The 22,674-nt window shown below is 43.4% G+C and overlaps 1 long non-coding RNA gene and 1 pseudogene across 1 annotated transcript in view; both read left to right on the top strand.

Annotated features, from left to right (window-relative positions):
- LOC113243525 (uncharacterized) overlaps nucleotides 1-22,674 on the top strand; it is a 76,199-nt gene that overhangs the window by 37,375 nt on the left and 16,150 nt on the right. Inside the window, exons 5-10 of the long non-coding RNA XR_008960150.1 lie at nucleotides 3,054-3,140; nucleotides 7,275-7,430; nucleotides 9,724-9,801; nucleotides 10,962-11,026; nucleotides 17,851-18,052; nucleotides 19,638-19,767. This is a non-coding gene — a long non-coding RNA (uncharacterized LOC113243525). The remainder of the gene's footprint in view (nucleotides 1-3,053; nucleotides 3,141-7,274; nucleotides 7,431-9,723; nucleotides 9,802-10,961; nucleotides 11,027-17,850; nucleotides 18,053-19,637; nucleotides 19,768-22,674) is intronic.
- LOC113243524 (60S ribosomal protein L36a-like) lies at nucleotides 16,682-17,083 on the top strand (annotated as a pseudogene).

Raw genomic sequence — 22,674 nt, 5'->3', positions numbered from 1 at the left:
TGCTCCACCCTGTGACAGTGGGGACAGTGGGGACAGTGGAGCCACAGCCCGGGATGCCAGGCAGAGGCCCTGTCACCCATGAGAGTGGGCTGTTCTGAAATGGGGGGTTAATCTCCCTAAGGCTCCAAGTCAGGCAATGCAGATAAGCAGGAGAAAATGCCAATCCTCTTCTCATCCCCTAGTGAGTTTGGAGGGCTGATCCAATTATACCCCTACCTTGAGTGAGGACAAGGGAGTTTTATAGAGTTCACTTTGGGGGATATTCCCACACCAGCCTCCTCCAGGAGATCCAGAAGGAGTGGGAGAGCCCTGGGCTGGGAGTGAGGTGAGCTGGTGCTTAGTAGTGTGTGAGCTAAGTGTTGAGAAAATCACTCATCTACGCTAGACTTGGTTTTCTTATCTGAAGTTGAATTTGGTTGGGATAATCTTTTATGTTCCTTCTTGCCCTCAAGTTCTGATTTTGTGATTAATAGCAGGAAGGCAGGGGCAGCTGTGGCAGAGCCCTGAATGCTGCTTCTGTCTCACATGCCTGCCTTTCCCCAAAAGAGCAGGTTGGAAATTCTGTTTGTGTCTCTTCTTGCACAGCTCTGTGTTTATTTCAGTGGCCTGAAGATGTCCACGGTGGGTGTGGTGAGGAAAGTCTTTGGAGCCAGGAGCTCCCCTTGGCCCTGGGGAAGGAGGGCCTAGTTGGGGGTTCCCTGCCATTGCACAGAATTCTCATGGTTTGGTTTGATTTGACTTTCCTTCCTGTTCTTCCATCTCCTCCATAACCTTCCCCGGACATCACATTCAGTTTCAGAGTGGGCTATGATTATTTGGATAACTTTCCTGGCTCTTTCCTGCCTGTGGTTCCCGGAAGCAAATAGCAGGAAATTCTTTTCATAGCCGTCAGTGTCTCCACTCCATGTTGTCCTCTTTCCCCACAGAACCGGACAGAACACACAGGCCACGGGGATGCATGTGCATGCTCTAGCTCCCAGCATTCATCTGTGCTGGAGTGTGATGGGCTTATATTCCTAACGTTGTCTGGGGGCTCACGGTACACTTATATGAGTCATGTGGTGTCCTGATGGCTTGTGTGTGGCTACCATTTAGTTTAGAGTGAGTGCTGGGAATGTGCACGCCTGTGTTACAAGGGCCTGGGTGTGTGCCTGTGGATCAGACTGTGGGATCAAGGTGGTTGATGCTCAGAGGAAGTGATTCAGGAACTGGTTTGCTCTTTCTGTTTCTGTTTTTTTTGCAACATACTGGTAACGTGTTGTCAGAGGGCTGATTAAAAAAATGTTAGAAATTTCCTTAATCTGGTCTGAAATTCACCTTGTTTTATTCTTGGGTGTGTAATCTGTGAGGTTGTGGAGAGGTGGAGAATGAAACACCGGCCCTTCCTGAGCAATTGAGGTTGGTTCTCAGAAATGAGATGTTGATTATTTAGCTATCGCCACCCTTGGATTTGTGAGTAGGATCCAGAGGATTGGAGAGCTTTGGTGACAGAGGTATTATGTTGTTCTGGGACGATTGGAGACAAGTTGACAAGCAGGAAACAGATCAAGTTTATGGCTTGTTTCTAACCAATCTTTAGGCATTCCAACCTTTAAGAATAATTTAATTTCACTGATACTGTCACCTACTACCAACTGTCAGGAGCTAAATTTTCAAGGATAAATGAAATTCACTCCCTGTCCTGAGTTGTTAATAATTGGTCTTTTCTTGGACAAGGCTTTCTGGGCCCAATTCCCTCAGTTCCCAACTGTCTCACCAGGAAGTCTTTGAGAGCTCTCAGAACTGGACAGGAGTGGTCGATGCTGGAACGGCAGATGCAGGAGAGAGGGGCAGGAGTCCAGCTCCCTGTACTGTCTTGACTCTCCTTCTCAGGAGCACAGTGACCACGGAAGATAGGAAACTGGGCTCCTTCGGAAATGTTATGGTAGATAACATGGTGGGGATGGCACCTCCGATTGTCCCTTACCTTGTCTCTCAGCTCCTCACGACTTAAGAGCATGCCCTCAAGCTTTCCCAGAGATGAACAATGAGTGTCTGTTCCATGGGGCCCTGGAAGCAAGATTGGTTAGCTACTCAGCAATGAGGGACGCCTAGGTGGCCCAGTTGGTTAAGCTTCCCACTCTTGGTTTCGGCTCAGGTCATGATCTCAGGGTCATGAGATTGAACCCCATTTTGGGCTCCACGTTCAGCCCGGAGACTGCTTGAGACTTTCTCTCTCCCTCTCCCTCTGCCCCACCCAGCCTTTCTCTCTTTCTCTCTCTCAAATAAATAAATCAATAAATAAAATCTTAAAAAAAAAAAAAAAGAGGAAGAAGAAGAACATCAGGAGTGAGAAGGGAGGGCAGTGTGAGGCCCTGCAGAATTATCTTTAAGGAACTACAATTACTTCACTCCATTCAGACCAGGAGGTTGGCGGTAGCTCAGGGTGGGGTAGAGAGAATGATGCACAAAAATGCTCAGACTGCCTGGTGCCAAAACTTCTTCTGAGGCTCTCACACTAAGCTCATATCCCTTCTACCCTTGGGAGGCACCAAGTGAACTCGGGTAGTACTTCCCCTCTCTATGGAAAAACCATTTTGCTAAGGCTTCATGATGTCCTTTTGTGACTTCTTTTCCTCTTCAATACTGCCTTTGGTCACTTGCATAAAATTACTGGAGGTTGGGTGAGTGAAATTTTTCCAGACCCTACATTCTTGGGGTCGGTTCTGGGCCCTGCACATTTCTGTTTCTCCAGGTTGACCCTGGGAGCTTAGCACCAGCCCAGGTCCTTTCGTAGCTCTTTCACTAGCCTGGTTGCTCCCTATGAGAGCGGCGTCAAGTGCTGGGATTTCTGAGATGTCCGTGTGCCTTTGGAGTCAGGGAGACCAGACCTGGATTTAAGTTCACACGTTGTTCTTCATTAACTGCGTGACCTTGGCAAGTGACTTAAGCTCTCTTAATACCCAGTTGCTACACTCCTGTCAAATGGAGGTGATGCCTACACAGTAGTTATTATAGTAGTAAAATGCATTGAGCACCTTACACTAATTCAGTTAATCCTCATACGTCTCTAGGAATTCAGTGCCAGTGAAGTTGCCATTTTTCAGATGAAGAAATCGAGGCACAGAGAAGTAAATAGCAGGATCAAGTTCATGCAATGTGTAAGTGATGGAGCTGCAATTCTGAACTTGGGCAGTTTGACCCTGGAGCCTGTGTCCTTAACCAGTGTACTAGACTTGTATTCACAGCATGTTAACAAGAAGTCATTGAGATGAACACTTAAAGCACTGGGTATAGTGCTTGGCCCATAGTAGGCACTCAGTAAATGGTACCTGTTACCACCAGAGTGGAGAAGCCTGCTGCCGTGTGGGCAGGTGGCAGATGTGGCCCTGGGTCCGGGTGAGGCAGGAGGGACAGGAGTCCTCCTGCTAACCTGGGGCGTATAGGGTGTCAGGGCTTCTACCGATCTGTCTCTTTCAGACAGGGCTTGTTGGCAAAAGTCTTGTCCCTTTAATCCCAAAGTTGCCTGACAGGCCCCGAAAGGAAAACACAAGAGCTGAAACTGGGTGGCCATAGGGAGGGGCTCCCTCCCAGCCAGCCAGGCCTCAAGAACCACTTCTCTGACTCTGGTTCCGAGGAGCTTGACTTCTTGCTTCCTGACGTCTTATGCGTTTAATCAAGGCTTCCAATAAGCCACCTCTGGAACAGAGTGGGGCTACTGTCTAAGTTGGCACAGGGTGAAGGGTTAGTGCCAGGAAGCCAGGGAGACCCAGATGTGGGCTTCAGAGAAGGGGGGTATCACGGTGGCTTTGCTGCCTGGTGCTGTGTACCTTGGCTCTCTGCCTGGCCCCGGGAACGGTTTGGTCAGCAGTGAGTGGTTCCGGCACGCCTGCCCCACTCGAGGTGCCAGCTGGGCTTAGAAGCCACAAGGCTTTGGATTCCCTTCATGGGTGTGCCACTTTTTAGTTGGGTGGCCTTGGCCTTTTATTCATGTTCTCTGACCCTCAGTTTTCTCATTTATGAGAAAATTGTGAGGATCAAGTGAAAAGCATATATAAAGCACCAGAACAGCAACTCACATACTGTAGGTGCTCAGTAACTGTCCTCAGTCATGGTGCAGTTGGCGGATGGGGGGAATATAAAATGCAATTCTTTGCCTTTTTTTTTTTTAAGATTTTATTTATTTATTTGTCAGAGAGAGAGACAGCACAGACAGGGGGAGCAGCAGACAGAGGGAGAAGCAGGCTTCCCACTGAGCAGGGAGCCCGATGCAGGACTCGATCCCAGGACCCCAGGATCATGACCTGAGCTGGAGGCAGACGCTTAACCAACTGAGCCACCCAGGCATCCCCAATTCTTTGCCTTTAAAGAGGTTACAGTCTGGGTGGGGTCAGAGGTAATGAGACAGGTAAACATATAAGTCACAACCTCATAGGGACAGCATATAATGTAACAGGGCCTCAGGTGTAACAGACATGAAGCTTTTGGAGTTCAGAGGTAGGAGAGCTGCCCTGTAGACTAGGCTGCTCAGAGAACGCTTCCTGAACAAGTGAACTGTACAAATGTGCACAGGGGTTAGGAGGAAGGCAGAGGGGCATTCCAGGAAAATATCCGAGAGGAGACCAAGCAGCATAAGTTCAGGGGAAGGAGAGGAAACAAATTGAATACCCCTAAAGGATAGAATCATCCTTGACAAAGGTCAGGAGAAGGCAGATAAATATTCCAAACAGGATTATTTCTTAAAAGATTTATTTATTTATTTTAGAGAGAGAGAGAGAGAGAGAGGGAACTCAAATGGGGAGGGCAGAGGTAGAGAAGCAGGCTCCGTGCTGAGCGCAGAGCACAATGTAGGCTGAGATGGTGACCTGAGCTGAGACCAAGAGTCAGACAATCAACTGAGCCATCCAGGTGCCCCCCCCAAGAAAAGTTTTTTAAAAAAGAGAAACGTGAGTTTCAGGCAGAATTTCAGGAGAAATTTCAGGGTCTCAAAATTAGAGGTAGAGCAAGGGAGGCGGCTGCCAGTGAGCTCATGCCAGGCTAAAGTTCGGGAGAGGAGCCTAGAGGGCAGAAAGAGAACGAAGCCTCCCCCCCCCCTCCCCATCTGGACCTGCCGGTTTACACACAGCGCAAGCCAAGTTTTCCTGAAAGGGAGTGAAAACTAAGGCCAAATCTTTGGCGAGCCAGTTAGGGGCCTGAGGAAGTAGATCTGTTGTCCAAGGAAGTTCAGACCTCGGTGTGTGGTGTCCAGTAAGAATTCCCTGGTTAGGCTCTGGCTGTCCTTGGCTGAAAATGTCTGTCTTTGAAAAAAAAATTCTTTTGTATTTTTTCTTTTCTTGTTTCTGTTGTTAGTTCCTGCTGAAAAATTAGTCAGTCTTGGCTGAACTAAGTAGATAATGTTTGTTCTTACCTAGCCAGTGTAACTAGGGTGGTTATAACAATAGCTCTGTTAAACAATGTGGTGGTGGCTATGGCCTTCCCGTTGCCCTTTTGGTAACTTTAATAGCATGATTGCATTGTCATTATACCCTATTCTTTATCTGACTGAGTATACATTTAACTTCTCTCACTCCTCTGAAAGCAACTTAAAGCTGTATCTATCTATGTTTGACTTTTTAAGTACCTGCCCAAAACTACTGACAGGGGGCCCTGGGTGGCTCAGTTGGTTAAGCGTCTGCCCTAGGCTCAGGTCATGATCCCAGGGTCCTGGGATTGAACCCCACGTGGAGCCCCACGCTGGGCTCCCTGCTCAGGAGAGAGTCTGCTTCTCCCTTTCTCTCTCCCTCTGCCTCTCCCCCTGCTCGTGATTGCTTGCACACTCTCTCTCTCTCAAGTAAATAAATATAATCTTTTTTTTAAAAGAAAAAATCACCAACATTATATTCATTAAATTGAAGGTTCTTCCATGTGCCTCACACACAGATTCCAGTAAATGCTTGATATTTTTATCCACCCATTCATTCAATCTCTTAATAAGTATTTAGTCTCCTGAATGCCTCCTAGATACTAAGCATTATATTAGGCATATAATGGGAATGAAAACGAAAGGTTTTAGTGATCCTTAAGGAGCTCATGGTCTCGTAAGAGAGTCAGATAAACAGGCAGTTACAGAGCAGAATGACAAGTGTTGTGACCGAGGGACAGATGGGGTATTACAGGAGCACAGAGGAGGGTCTCATAATTCATCTGAGATTAGGTGGAGTTGTTGAGACCAGTCAGACAAGGCTTTTTTTCCTTTTTCTTTTTTCAAGAGCAAAATTCTAAAGGAGGAATAAAAATTGAGGAAGGAGCCTTCAAGGCAGAGGGAATAGCATGAGCAAAGTCAGTGGTGTGAGGGGTCCTATATTCAGGGAACTGCAAGTGATTGAGTATGTTGTAACAGAGAGTACAGGGGGACGGTGGTTAGAAATAAGCAGGGAACATTAGGAAGAGCGTGACATGCTGGGTAAAGAAGTTTGGGTTTTATCCTCAGGGTGATGGACAGCTACACCGAGATTTTAGGCAGAGCATTGACATGATCAGATTTGTGTTTGGAGATCACTTTGACTATCAAAGTGGAAAAAAAATGGAATCAGTGTGTTGGAGGAAGATGAGCTACAACCCAGGGCAATCCCACGAGGGAGCCCCGGGAACAGGATAGGTGAGTTAGGTGATTGCTGCATCCTGCTTCTCTAGGATGCTCCTTTCCATCTTGAGGGACCACGTCTCTAGTACCTGCCATAGCGCCTTGGTCAACAGGAGGCGGTTCAGAAATGCTTCTTAGATATCTCACTCCTCTTTGTATCACCCAAGCCTAACTCGATGCCTGACACTTGGCGGCACTTGGTGGGCGTTGGTTGGCTCCACCGCTGTGACTGGTGCTAGCAGCTACCGGGCACTGATTTGAAGGTAGGGTGGGTACCCTCTCTCCTGTAGTCACAAACCAGGTGAAATTGCTTTCCAGGTTAGGACTGACCTTGAAGATATCTTTTGCATGGCCTTTCTCAAGATGTCTCCAAAGACATTCTCCATCTTGTGATGAGTCTTTGTTCCAAAGTGAACAGTGGGTTCCTTTAGGGCAGGAAACATTATTTTTATATTCCCAGGACTTATCACAATGCATGATACATAGTGGGTGATGGTAGATATTTGTTTTATGAATTTGAAATTCATTGTTTTGGACTTGAAATATGTTTTATGAAATATGTTGTAAATATTGATTAGGTGCTGATTCCCCCTCAAAAGCCATTTATTTATTTATTTAGCCTTTTATATCATATTTTAGTGTACATATACTAAAATTTACATTTTTGTATAAGGATCATTAGAGGACCAGAAGCGACAAGACGGAACGCAAACAGCCTCCCCTTGCATGTGGGTTGTATGACAGACTATTCCAGGTCATTGACAAAAACTGCAATATGCAGAATAATAAGGCCAGTCCCCTCTTGTGCCACCAAAGAGCAGCACACAAGGTAAATATGAAACACAGAAGCATAATAATCGTTGCAATCAATCTTGTTGTTTCAATCATTTTCTTCAGTTGCTTCATGGGTCCCATTAAAAAGCATGCTCTGGCTAATGTAGCATTATTTCCAACGGTATAAAATGCTGTAAAAAGCTTTATGCCACCAGGAAGCCACAGCAATACGGTTTTAAGGATACAGAAGGAAGTGCTGCACACGAAGCAGATGACCAACCACTTCAACCTGCTGTTGACACTAAGGGACAGAGGCATCCAGGACCCGTGAAGTGGGTTGTTCTGGCTGCTCAGGACCCGCCACAGCTTCTCCATGGCCCTACTCCCCCACCACACTGGTGGCCCCTGCTTGCTGGCCCCCTCAAAAGCCTTTTAAACCTGTAGCCTAATAGGTAACTAGGCATACCGAGGACTGGAGGAGAGGAACTCAAAGAGATGGGAGAAGTTAGCAGAATGGGAAGTTATTTCTCAGAAATACTGAAAAGCTGAATTGAAACAATTCAGAACTGCTGTAGGCCAAGAGTTGTAGGTTCTTAGAAAGTCCTGTTGGGGAGATTGGGAAGCTCTGGGTTCCCTTTACCACTTACCATTATATAGATTGCTTTTGTTTCTCCTCATATACTTTATTTTAACTTTTAAAAGATTTTCTTTATTTATTTGAGAAAGAGAGCACGTACGAGAGAGCACAAACAGGGGAGAGGGAGAAGCAGACTTCCTGCTGAGCAGGGAGCCCAACACAAGACTCTATCCCAGGACCCCAGGATCATGATCTGACTTGAAGGCAGATGCTTAACAAACTGAGTTGCCTAGGCTTCCTGTTCCTCATATATTTTAAACTACAGTTAAACTAGATGACTCAGCATGTTTTCCTGATTCTTTGCCTTTCTCTTCTTCATTAGGAATGCCCTGCTCCTTTATGCCATTACCGTTATCCTTTAATTCCCTACTGAAATGCTGCACTCTTTCCCTGAAACCCTGTGGAAGAAATAGTCTTGCCCTACCCTGAACATCTCAGCGTTTAGACCCCCTCATGGTACTTAATGCTATTACTAGAATTATAAATGGGTTATCATTCTCATTCCCACTAGAAGGAAGGGATCTAATTTAGCTATGTGTATCTCATAGCACAGGGCCTTGTAAATGTTGAATGAACCATGTGACAGAACTGTATTACTGGCTTAGTGTGATGGTTAATTTTACATGTCAACTTGACTAGGCCATGGGGTGCCCAGATATTTGGTCAAACATTATTTCTGGGTGTTTTTGTATGAGATTAACATTTATATTGGTAGACTGAGTAAAGCAAATTGCCCTCCCTAATGTGGGTAGACCTCATCCAATCAGTTGATGGCCTGAATAGAACGAAAAGGTTGACCCTCCTCTGAGTAAGAAAGAATTCTTCCTGGTTGTCTGGAACATCAGCTTCTTTCTGCCTTCAGACTTGAACTGAAACATTGGCTCTTCCTGGGTCTGGAGCCTGCTGGTCTTTGGACTAGAACTATACCATTGGCTCCCCTGGTCTCTAGCTTGCTGACTTACCCTAAAGATCTTGGGACTTGTCAACCTCTTTCATCAAGTGAGCTAATTCCTGATAAATCTCTTTCTTTATATCTATCTATTTATCTAATCTCTGTATCTAGATATATATCCATCCTATTGGTTCTGTTTTTCTGGAGAACCTTGACCAATACACTTAGGTCCTGGATTTTATTTTATTTTTTATCTAATTTAATTAATTTATTTTTAAAGCTTTTATTTTTTATTAGAGAACACAGAGGGAGAATGAGAGGGAGAAACAGACTCCCCATGAGTGGAGAGCCCGACACAGGGCTTGATCTCAAGACCCCGAGATCATGACCCGAGCCAAAGGCAGGTGCCCAGATAACTGAGCCACCCAGGCGCCCCTAGGTCCTGGATTTTAGAAATATTCTAGAGAAAGAAAAAGAGTTTGATCTACCTTACCTGGAATTGGATTAACATGAGGCCACTTTTAAAACGATGCTTACCTTTGGGGCGCCTGGGTGGCTCAGTCGTTAAGTGTCTGCCTTCAGCTCAGGGCGTGATCCCGGGGTCCTTGGATCAAGCCCCACATCGGGTTCCTCCGCTGGGAGCCTGCTTCTTCCTCTCCCACTCCCCCTGCCTGTGTTCCCTCTCTTGCTGGCTGTCTCTCTTTCCGTCAAATAAATAAATAAAATCTTAAAAAAAACCCCCAAAAACAACGATGCCTACCTTTGATACCTGTTCAACTCCTGAATGCTTCTCATGTGAACTCTTCTCCCTTTTCCAAGATTTCAGCCACGTAGGACTTGGATGCTTCCATCAGCGCTCCACTATAGTATCTGACTGAGGCGCACCCTGTTTCTCACGTAAGGCCTAAATTTTCTTTGCTTTTGAGTCCTCTTCCCAATCCCCCCCATCAGAGCCCCAGCTCAGTGTGGTAGGTCCAAGGTAGGTGGTGGGGGAAAGCAGCCTGACCATTCAAGTAATTCATGTATAGCTGAGAGCTCTCTAATCTTCTCAGGATCGTTTGCTAAATAAATTGGGTGGAATATAAAGTAATTTAATAAAGTGGGGTGAAATTTTTAGGCAGAGTGGGGATGATATCTTTGAGTAACTGCCCAGTGGACAGGCAGGACAGCCTTCTGACCGTCAGCCCGAGGTTGAGGACTTCCTATGCACTTGCTGCTTTGGCAGATTCTTCCCTTTTCCATTTCTGAAACCACAGCTTCTCTAAGAACAGTAGCAAGTAAGCACTCCCACAGAAATAGGGGTGGAGACTCTGCTGCCCACACAAGAAGGGAAGGAGAGGAAAGGGAAACTGTTTGCATGTCTCCACTGGATCTTTATAAGTTAGCAAATACTTAGGGTTTTGAAAGGCTCATTTTAGAAGAATATAGACTGTTTTAAAGATGATGGAGAAAATCATAAAAAATATTATTATTTATTATAAAATAAAGACTTGAGGAGAACACATGTCAGTGGAGGCATGAGAGGCACCCTGTTTGCAAACATGTTGGTTAGTCACATCTGCACTGAGGCTGCTCTGTCTTAAAATACTTAGCACCTCGCCTGTTGTAAGATTTTTTTCTCCAGGTTTCCTATAAGAAGGAAGGGGAACATTTAGGGGAAAGATCATGATCATAATATAAAACTATAAACTCCTTGCATCTGCTTCCATATTTAAATATATTTAGGTCTTTCTCATTTAAAAAAAAATCCCTCCGGGCGCCTGGGTGGCACAGTCAGTTGGGTATCTGACTCTGTGTCTCAGCTCAGGTCGCGACCTCAGGATCATGGGATTGAACTCTGAACTTTGCCTGAGATTCTCTCTCCCTCTCTCTGCCCCTCCCCACTGTACTCTCTCTCTCTCAAATAAATAAATCTTTAAAAAAAAAATCTCTTTTTTGAACCCTATTCCTCTTGCTGACTTCCACTCTAGCACCGTTTCCTTTGTATAGACAAACTTCTTTAAAGTGTTGTTTTTAACCGGTATCTCCCATTTGCTTATCTCCCATCCACTCCTCAGTATCACAGAGTTGATTTTCTTCCTACGTTGTGCAACCAAAACTGCTCTGACCAAGGTCTCCAAAGGTGAAGTTATTCTCAAATAAGATAAACTCTTCTTACCTTCGTTTTATGTGATGTCATAGAGCCCTTGCCCTTGCTGGCCACTGCTTCACTCAGACTGCTGCCATGGCCCCCACTCTGGTGGCTCCCCACCAGTCTAGCCATTCCTTTTCAGTTCTCTTTGCCACCTCCTCTGATCTGTCCGTCCCCTAAATGCCATTGGTCTCTAGAGTCCTGTCTTGTCCTGTGCCCTCCTGTCTTCCTCTGCGTACTCACCAGGCTCTCTGTGACTTCAGTCATAATCCATCTCTCTTGAGTTGTGTATCTTTGCTGTCTGTTGTGTATCTGCTTTTGAATATGCAGCATGTCCCGAACTGTCTTACTTCCAAACCTGGTTCTTTAAAAATAATAATAGTTATCATTATATTAATATATGTGGGCTGGTAGCCCACAGTGATCTGTGCCAGTAACCTGCCACCACCCTGCCTCTTCCCTTTGTCATTCCCCCATCTGGTCAGTTATCAGTCTTGACAGTGCCACCTCCTACATATCTCTAACCTGTCCCCTCCTTTCCTACCTAACTCACACTGCTAACTCAGGCCCCCATCATTTGCTACGCCGGATCCCTGCAACATCTCTCTGATTCCCTTCCTTGCCTCCAGCCTAATTAATTCTGGGTCCCTTCCCAGTCCCCCTGCCCACAATGCAGCTGGAGTGGCCTTATCAACCAAACTTCTGATCCCATCCTTTTCCTTATTAAAGCCCTCCACTCCTTCTCTGTTGCCCTCAGGCTGCACTTTGACCTCTTCAGCATGGCTTCCAAGTTTTTTGTCCTGTTACAAATTTAAAAGACCTCAGTTTTCTTCAGCTTCCTCTGTCCCAGTCCCGCCCTCCATCCCAATTCTTACATGTTATGCTCCAGCTACACCAAACTACTTTAATTCCTGAAATTCCCTGCTTTCTATGAGTCTGGGCCTTTGTACTTATTCTGTCTGCCTACACCACTCCTGTCATGCCTCTTTATTTTCCTATCAGCCTGAGTTATCTTTCAGGCTTTGGTTCGTACCTTACTTCTGTAATCTACTACACTAACACACCAACCTGCGATTATGCTCCTGAGGTGCCCAGCACTTACCCATTTTGTAGCACTTACTATGGTCTCTTGAGACCCTCTGATGAATGTACTGTGAGCATCTTGTAGGCAGGGATGAGGTGTTAAATTGCTGAGGCCTAGAACAGTACCTTTCATATAATAGATGCTCAATAAATATTTGTGGTATCAACGAATGATTTCCATAGTTACTTAGGACACCTTTCTTCTTAAATCATTTGAACAAGTGGTATAGAGCTGGTAGGGAGAGAGCACAAATGAGGTCCAAGGCCTTGATATCAGTTTTTGTTGTTTTGTTTTGTTTTAATTAAAGCAAAAGTTCATATTTTTGCAGTGTTACAGCCTGACTGTGGGTCTTAACGGGCTAATGGGGTAGTAGAGCTGTACCTAAACTCCAGCCGGCTGACATCATCCTTTTTGAGACCTTTAGATTTCTTTTTAAGTAACAGCTTGAGATAGAGTTCATATGGCATACAATTCATCCATTTAAGGTATATAATTCAGGGGGCGCCTGGGTGGCACGGCGGTTGGGCATCTGCCTTCGGCTCAGGGCGTGATCCTGGCGTTATGGGATCGAGCCCTACATCAGGCTCCTCCGCTGTGAGCCTGCTTCTTCCTCTCCCACTCCCCCTGCTTGTGTTCCCTCTCTCGCTGGCTGTCTCTCTCTCTGTCGCATAAATAAATAAAAATCTTTAAAAAAAAATAAAGTGTATAATTCAGTAGTTTTTAGTAATTCACAGAATGGCATAACAACTGTCACTGCAATTTTAGAACATTTTCGTCATGCCGACAAGAAACCCCATATCCATTAGCAATCGCTCCTCATCCCCATCTTCTCTCTCCATCCCCTGGAAGCCACTAATCTTTTTGTCTCTATGAATTTGCCTATTCAGGATATTTCATATAAATAAAATCATACAATCTGTGGTATTTGTGACTGGCTTCTTTCACTAAGCATGATGTTTTTAAGATTCATCCATGTTATATCAGATATCAGTATTTTATTTTTATTTCTTTTTATCGCCAAATGATATTCCATTACACACCCCATTTTGTTTCTCCATCTATCAGTTGACGGATATTTGGGTTGTTTTCACTTTTTGGCCAGCACAAATGCTGCTTATGAACATTTGTGTACAAGCTCTTGTGTTGACATAGTTCTTATTTCTCTTGGGTATATATCTGGGAGTGGAATTGCTGGGTCATATGGAGGACTTCAGATTTTTTTTTTTTTAAGTAGGCTCCATGCCCAGCTTGGAGCTTGGATTCATGACCCTGAGATCAAGAGTCCAATGCTCTGCTGATTGGGCCAGCCCGGCGGCCCAGGACTTAAGGTTCTAAAGAACAAAGGTTGTAGGGGCGCCTAGGTGGCTCAGTTGGTTGGGCGACCAGCTCTTGGTTTCGGCTCAGGTCATGGTCCTGGGGTGCTGGGATTCTGGGGCTGAGCCTTGCGTTGGCTCCTTCCTCAGAGCAGAGTGTGCTGGAGGATTGTCTCTCCCTCTGCCCTTCCCCCCACCTGGGCTCATGCACATGCTCTTTCTCTCTTAAATAAATAAATCTTTTTTTTTTTTTTTTGGAAAGATTTTATTTACTTGACAGAGAAAGAGACAGCCAGCGAGAGAGGGAACACAAGCAGGGGGAGTAGGAGAGGAAGAAGCAGGCTCCCAGCAGAGGAGCCCGATGTGGGGCTCAATCCCAGGACTCCGGGATCACACCCTGAGCCGACGGCAGACGCTTAGCGACTGAGCCACCCAGGCACCCCAATAAATAAATCTTTAAATAAAAAGAACAGGTTGCTTTACAGAATAAGCTCACAAACACATAAGCACTAATAACTTGCTCTTTAATTTATTGATTTACTGGCAGGCAAGTTTTACAGCTGACTGGGAAGAATTGACATTATTCAAATTTCTCTAATGTAAAGTAGCCAGCAAATGTGCAAAGTCCAGTTCTCCTGTGCAGGAGAATAAAGCCCTTCTTGGGTTTAAACGGAAGTGGGAGAAGTTAGTGTCTGGTTCTGCCCATTTCCACTCCCAGTCCGCCGTACCCCTGGACCACACAGCGCTGGCTGATGGAGTCATGCAGGAAAGCTTCAACTGGGGGAGCTGGCCTCGTAACTGATTTTAGCCATAATTAAATCACTGCTCCCCTCTCTGTATTTACAATAGGAATGTATTATCCTTTTATATTACACCTCTCTTTGGCTCTTCTCTTTTCATCTCCAACATCTCTGCCACCACATACACTCCTGTCTTCCCTGCTCTTTCCTCTCTCCTCAGCCTCCTGCTTGATAACCTCCTGGTAGTATCACATTGTTCCTTGGTCCTGTTAAGGTAAGACAATAAAGTTAATGAGACTCAAACTGGGTTTTTAGGATTCCTTTTACAAGTATATCATATCCAGATAAATATGGGCACCTTAAAAGTAGTTGTCCTGTAAAAAAAAAAAAAAGTAGTTGTCCTGGGTGGCTATACATTTATTCCAAGAGTTCTGTTGTTACTCAAAACATTTTGGTATTTCATGTAGTGTCTCTCAAAACCAGTTTGAACCCTACAAGAAGACCAGTTTCACTTCCTTAATAATCACACCTAGTATTGCAGGGGACCTCCCACTTTGCTTGTATTTATTTGTCTTCCTATTCCCAGTTCCCCTTTTCCTTTCTAGCTCTAGTCCCCAGACAAGAGGAGTTCTGGGTTCAGATGGGGCGAGGCTCATTGACACAGAGAGGCAGTGAAGGGAGACTGGCGTGCTTCACAAGACTTTGACCTTTAAACAAAGCATGCTTAAGCTGCTCTTTTTTTTTTTTTTTTAAGATTTATTTATTTGTCTGAGAGAGAGAGAGATAGCAGGGGGAGGGGCAGAGGGAGAGGGAGAGAGAAAATCTCAAGCATACTCCCCACTGAGCACGGAGCCCGATGTGGGGCTCAATCTTAGGACCTTGAGATCATGACCTGAGCCGAAATCTGAGGTTTAACTGACTGAACCACCCTGGTGCCCCTAAGTAGGTCTTTTTAATGTGACTTTCTCCAGTGTCCCATTTCTGCTTTGTGATCCCCCTCAGCCTTTTTTACAGGAAAAAAACCCATAAAATACTGGGGCTGGGAATATGACCTTGAATTGTTCTCCTCTCAGAGGAAGCCTGGGGAGAATGAGTAGAGAGGTACGTCAGAGGGCTCCATTTCCTTCAGGTCCTGGGTAGTTAATGTTCTACCAGCAATTCCCACTCTTGGGGAGACGCTGCTCAGGGTAGAGGGCACTTTGTACAGGGTTGTGTTTCAAGGAAGACGTGCATCTGACCTTCCTTCTCCATCTTTAAAATCTGTAGCTGTGATCTTGTATCTTCTTAGTTCTTAGGCTCTGGGTCTTCATATTCTCTTCCTTTTTGAGTCTCTGCTCTGGGAGAGAATGAAGATGTTTATTAGAGGTGGGGGGGAACCCTGAAATTTGCAAAACAAAAATTAACATGTAGCTGCCCATCATGCTTCCCTCTTCTCCCCAGCAGTTTCTGAACCTCTCCAAACCGCAGTGAGATGTTAGCTGATTGTACAAATGTATCTACAGGATTTCCTTAACGATGGAACTATGTTTGAAGGCTTTATGTTCTGGTTACCGTCTTACCTGCTTTTCTCTTTTCCAGAGGGTTCTACTTCTCATGAATAGGTATGAGATCAATGGTCGAGAAATTCAGCCTCCCTTTACCCTTTATTAATTACAGAATAAGTGATGCAGAGGCTGTTTAGATAATATAGCTGTGGGGAGAGAGAAAAAGGAAGCATTGGAACACCTGCCAGGGAAGAGACCAGAGAGTACCGTTAGTGAATGAACATCTCTGGAGCAGAGTAAGGGAGGAGGTGGAAACAAAGAAGGGAGCCCAAGGAAGCCAAAGAATTGTAGGAATTGAGGGTATAATCCATAGGGGAATTAAAGGGGCTAGGCAAAGGCTTTCGGCAGTCCCTTCCCTAGTACCTAAAAGAGTTGCTTGATTAGTAGCTGTTATGGACATGACCTTAGGGTAGGTTCTGGGGATATAAAGATAAACAAGATATAGTCCCTACTTTACAAGTGTATAGTCTAACAAAAAGAAGATAAGTAACAAGTACAAATTAGATGAGATTTTAGGGGTGCCTGGGTGGTTCGGTCTGTTAAGCGTCTGCCTTTGGCTCAGGTCCTGATCCCAGGGTCCTTGCTCAGTAGGGAGTCTGCTTGTCCCTCTCCCTCCGTCCCTCCCCCTGCTTGTTCTCACTCTCTCTCTCTCTCTCTCTCTCTCTTTCAAATAAATAAATAAATAAAATCTTTAAATTGAAGTATAATTGACATACACTATTATATTAGTTTCAGTTGTACAACGTAATGATTTGACAATTATATAATTATGAAATGTGCAGTTAAGTGTAGTTACCAACTATCACGATACAAAGTTATTACAATGTTATTGACTGTATTCCCTATGCTGTGTTTTTCATCCCTATGACTTAATTTGTTTTATAACTTGAAGTTTATACTTCTTTTTTTTTTGTAAGAGAGAGAGTGCGCACTTTTCTTTCCATGCCGACGGTGCTCTCACAAACATGGTGAACATTCCTAAACCCGCTGGCCTTTCTGCAAGAAGTGTGGCAAGCCCCTACCCCACAAAGTAACACAGTACGAAAAAGGCAAAGATTCTCTTTATGCCCCGGGAAAGCAGCGTTATGACAGGAAGCAGAGTGGCTATGGTGGGCAGTCTAAGGCAATTTTTCGGAAAAAGGCTAAAACTACAAAGATTGTGTTGAGGCTTGAATGGGTTGAGCCCAATTGCCGATCTAAGAGAATACTGGCTATTAAGAGATGCAAGCATTTTGAACTGGGAGGAGGTAAGAAGAGAAAGGGCCAAGTGATCCAGTTCTAAGCTTCATATTTTTTTATATTATGAAGTAATATATTGAGTTATGTTAAAAAAGAGAGAGAGAGAGAGTGCGAACACTTGGGAACAGCATTAGGGGAGGAGTAGGGGGTGGGGGGAGGGGCAGAGGGAGAGGAGAGAGAATCTTAAGCAGGTTCCATGGTCAGTGTGGAGCCTGTTGCTGGCTGATCTCAGGACTGGGAGATCATGACCAGGAGATTATGACCTGAGCCGAAACCAGAAGTTGGCCGCTTAACTGACTGAGCCACGCAGGCACCCCAGGAAGTCTGTACTTGCTAATCTCTTTCACCTCTTTCACCCATCCCCCCTCACACCCCTCCCCTCTGGCAATCGCCAGCTTGTTCTCTGTGTTTATTAATCAATTGCTGTTTTGTTTATTTAGATTCACATATAAGTGAAATCATATGGTATTTGTGGTTTTTTGCCTGACTTATTTCACTTATCATAATACCCTCTAAGTCCATCCATGCTGGCAAGATTACATTCTTTTTTATGGCTAAGTAATAACCCATTTTATATATATATATATATTATATATTATATATTTTATTTATTTAATGATATATATTATATATATATTATGTATATATTTTATATATTATATATATATTATGTATATATTTTATATATTATATATATATTTTATATATAATATATATATTATATATATAATATATATAATATTTTTTATCCATTCGTTTATCAGTGAACACTTGGATTGCTTCCATATCTTGTCTATTATAAATAATGCTGCAAATAAACATAGGAGTGCATGTATCTTTTTGGGTTTTTGTTTGTTTGTTTGTTTTTTAAAGATTTTATTTATTTATTTGACAGAGAGAGAGACATTCAGCGAGAAAGGGAATACAAGCAGGGGGAGCGGGAGAGGAAGAAGCAGGCTCATAGCGGAAGAGCCCGATGTGGGGCTCGATCCCAGAACTCTGAGATCACACCCTGAACCGAAGGCAGACGCTTAACGACTGTGCCACCCTGGCGCCCCTGCATGTATCTTTTTGAATTAATGTTTTGTTTTCCTCAGGTAAATACCTAGAAGTGGAATTGCTGGGTCATATGGCATCTGTTTTTAATTTTTTGAGCAACCTCCATACTGTTTTCCAAAGTGGCTGCATCAATCTACATTCCCACCAACAGCTCACAAGGGTTCCCTTTTTTCCACATCCTTGCCAACACTTGTTATCTCTTGTCTTTTTGATACTAGCCATTCTGACTTGTAGGAGGTGATGTCTCATTGTGGTTTTGATTTGCATTTTTCTGGTGGTTAGTGATGCTGAACATCTTTTCCTGTGACTCTTGGCCATCTATATGTCATCTTTGGAAAATGCCTATTCAGGTCCTCTGCCCATTTTTTTTTCAAAGTTTATTTTTAATTTTCTTTTATTAAGTAAACTCTGCACCCTACGTGGGCTCGAACTCTTGACCCTGAGCTCAGGAGTCATATGCTCCACTGACTGAGCCGGCCAGGCACCCCTCCTCTGCCCGTTTTTTAATTGGGTTATTTGGTTTTTTTTGGTGTTGAGTTGTATGAGTTATATATTTTGGGTATTACCCTCTTATCAGCTATATCATTTGCAAATATCTTCTCCCATTCAGTACGTTGCTTTTTCATTTTGTTGATGGTTTCCTTTGCTGTGTAAAAAGTTTGATGTAGTCCCAATAGTTTATTTTTGCTTTTGTTTCCCTTGCCTCAGAAGACAGATCCAGAAGAATATTGCTGGGGCCGATATCCAACAGATTACTGTCTATGTTTTCTTTTAGGAGTTTTACGGCTTTAGGTCTTAAATTTAGGTCTTTAATCCATTTTGAGTCTATTTTTGTGTATGGTTTAAGAAAGTGGTCCAGTTTCATTCTTTTGCATTTAGCTGTCTAGTTTTCCCAGCAACATTTATTGAAGAGACTATCTTTTCCCCATTGTATATTTTTGCCTCCTTTGTATGTAATTGACCATTCAAGCTTGGGTTTATTTCTGGGTTCTCTATTATGTCCCATTGATCTATGTATCTATTTTTGTGCATGTACCATATTGTTTTGATTCCTGTATCTTTATAGTATTGTTTGAAATCTGGTATTATGATAATTTCAGCTTTGTTCTTCTTTCTCGAGATTGCTTTGGCCATGTGGGGTATTTTGTGGTTCCATACACATTTTAGGATTACTTATTCTAGCTCTGTGAAAATACTATCGGTATTTTGGTAGGGATTGCATTGAATCTGTAGATTGCTTTGTGTAGTCTGGACATTTTAACAATATTAATTCTTCCACTTCATGAGCATGGTATTTCTTTCCATCTATTCCATTTATCTTCAGTTTCTTGCCTCAATGTCTACAGTTTTCAGAGCACAGATCCTTCACCTCCTTGGTTAAATTTATTCCTGGTATTTTATTCCTTTTGATGCAATTGTAAATGGGATTATTTTCTTAATTTCTCTTTCTGGTACTCCGTTATTCTGTAGAAATGCAACAGATTTCTGTATATTAATTTTGTATCCTGCAGCTAAAATTTATTGTTTGCCCACTGTCTTCTAAGCATTTTACACATGTATTAATTCGTTGACTTCTGACAATAGCCCTGTGAAGTATGTATTGTTGTAATCCCTGTTTTATAGGTAAAGAATCCAAGGCACAGAAACATTACAAGTAGCTTGCCTGGAATCTCAGAGTAGGTCCTCAGGAGCAGGACCTCCAGTGCAGGTAGTCCGGCTCCAGAATGTGCGCTCCTCAATAACACCGTCTCTGGTAAGTCATCCAAAGCGGCCGCGGCAACTCTGCTGCTTCGTATCTGCATGCCTGTGTACCACTGGCTTCTGCCTGTAATACTTTTCCTTAAAGACTCTGGTCAAGGGAGGATGCTCCATCTTCTTGGACTTCTTTTGCCTGTCCTGGGGGCAGTCACTGTCCTTGGAGCTTGACTGCACTTTGTCAGATTTTGTTAAACTACATAGTAGTGTGTATTTTGTGGAATATCTGACTCCTTGTGTTATAGGCTTCTGGAGAGCAGTGACTTTTTTTTCCTGGAAAATTTCAAACAGTTGCAAAAGTAAAGCTAATAATAAAATGAATCTGCACGCACTCATCATGCAGCTTCGGCAATTATTTTGTGGCCGGTATTACTTCATTTATACTCCTCTCCTCACATCTGGATTATTTTGAAGCGAATTTCAGACATCAGATAATTTCATTAAGATTACAATTGTATTACTAAAATATAAGACACCTTTATAAAAACATAACCACAATACCATTATTGCACTAAAAATTAATACTTCCTCAATGTCATAAAATATTCACTGTTCTAATTTCTGCAATTATAATTTTCCCCCTCCCTTCCCTTCTCTTTCCTTCTAGCCTTTTTTGTTCCTTTATTTCTTCCTTTGCTACATCCCCTTAAAAAAAAAAAAAAGCAGAGTAGTTTGAATAAAAATCCAAGTAAGGGCTTTATTTTTTAGTCTTCATGTTCTCATCAGCACCTGGCTTAGTGCTTGACATATAGAAATCCTCAGTAAATGTTTAGTAAGTGAATGACTCATCAGAAATCTATAAAATGTCCTAGTTGAATGAGTGTAGCCTTACTGTCAGATAATATCTGGTTGGTTTCTTGGGATGGCTTTTGGTTTCTGGTACTTTAGTTAGGGATTAACTTAGATGCTGGCTACTATCAGCTATTACTAAAGGTTTGAGGACAGTGAGTGTGTCTGTGACTCAAACATTTACATGCTAGAAGGAAATGCACCAGGCTCTCTTGTCTCTGCTTTTTGTCCTTGGTCTCTATTCCACTTTGAGTCTGAACTGACCTCATGTTTGGCTTTTTTGTTATTTCTTCAAAACAGGGGCGACCCTGAAGGAGCTCCTTCAGAGTATGAACAGAGTTCACATTGCGGTGATAGGTTTTGTACCTGACAGATTGAATTGGCTGGTCCTTCACTTACTTTATTTTTAAGAATCGAGATAAAATTGAAATACGTTGACATGCATATAGATCTGGGGCGCCTGGGTGGCTTAGTCGGTTAAGCATCTGCTGCCGTCTGCTCAGGCCATGATCCTGGAGTCTTGGGATCAAACCCTGAGTTGGGCTCCCTGCTCAGCTAGTGTTTGTGATCTCTCTCTCTCTCAAATAAATAAATAAAATCTTTAAAAAAAAAAGAAATGCAGGGGCGCCTGGGTGGCACAGTGGTTGAGTGTCTGCCTTCGGCTCAGGGCGTGATCCTGGCGTTATGGGATCGAGCCCCACATCAGGCTCCTCCGCTATGAGCCTGCTTCTTCCTCTCCCACTCCCCCTGCTTATGTTCCCTCTCTCACTGGCTGTCTCTATTTCTGTCAAATAAATAAAATCTTAAAAAAAAAAAGAAATGCATACAGATCTTAAGTATACCATTTGATTTTTGGTAAATGTAATCCATGTAATCACCACCTGAATTAAGCTGTTAAATGTGACCCAGAAAGCTCCCTTCTGCACCTTTGCAGTTAATTCCACCCCCTATGGTGAATCCTTTTTTTTTTTTTTTAAGATTTTATTTATTTATTCGAAAGAGAGAGAGAGAGGGAACACAAGCAGGGGGAGTGGCGGAGGGAGAAGCAGGTTTCCCACTGAACAGGGAGCCCTATGTGGGGCTCGATCCCACCACCCCAGGATCATGACCTGAGACGAAGGCAGATGCTTAATGACTGAGCCACCCAGGCGCCCCCTCCATGGTGAATCCTAACGTCATTAATTATTATTGCCTATTCTTGAGCTTCATTTAAATGATATCATATAATATGTGCTCCTTCATGGCTAGCTGCTTCTGCATTACATAATGTTTTGGAGATTCATGCATCTCATTTTAGCAGTAGTTTCTGCCCTTTTTATTGCTGACTAGAATTCCCTTATATAGATATACCACAGTCTGCTTATCCATTCACATACTGATGGATATTTGTGGTTTCCATTTTTTGGCGATTATGAATAATGCTGTTAGAAACGTCCGTGTATAACTCTTTGTGTGGATATCTATTTTCATTTGTCTTGAGTAGATATCCAGAAGTGGGATTGCTGGGCTATGTAAGTCTATTTAACTTCATAAGAAAATGCCAGACTCTTCCAGAGTGGTTGTATCATTTTATATTTCCACCAGCAATATGAAGAATACCAGCTGTTTCCCATCCTCAAACAGGTGGTATCAGCAGTCTCTTAAAGTTTAGCTACTTGCCAATAATTTTATTTTGAATACTTCTCTGTGCCTTGCAGAATATTCATTTTATGCCCATCACGTGGAATATTCTCCCAACTCCTCAGTTTTTCAATTTTACCCATGTTTTAGGTCAGTGTTTCCTGACATGGAATATATGTGAGAATCAGCTGGGAGTCTTTCCAAATAGCCCAGGTCTCACTGCAGACATGGTGCCAGCAGCTTTCTCAGGGATTGTTCATGGACTCAGTATGTATGTTGGAAAAGCTCCCCAATAATTCCGATTTATATTCATAACTAAAAACCACTGCTTTGAGGCTCAAGTCCTACCTGTGATAACAGAGGTTCTTCATCTTGCCTACACATTAACAGGATCTGGGGAGTTTCAGCACTCACCAGTGCCAGAGTTCCAGCTGGCACCAATGAAGTTGGAATCTGCGGGTGGGGCCTGAGTGTCAACTGTTTTTTAAAATTTCCC

Source organism: Ursus arctos, unplaced genomic scaffold, assembly GCF_023065955.2.
Source record: "Ursus arctos isolate Adak ecotype North America unplaced genomic scaffold, UrsArc2.0 scaffold_19, whole genome shotgun sequence".
NCBI classification, from domain to species: Eukaryota; Metazoa; Chordata; class Mammalia; order Carnivora; family Ursidae; genus Ursus; species Ursus arctos.
This window is presented reverse-complemented; position numbering and strand designations above follow the sequence as displayed.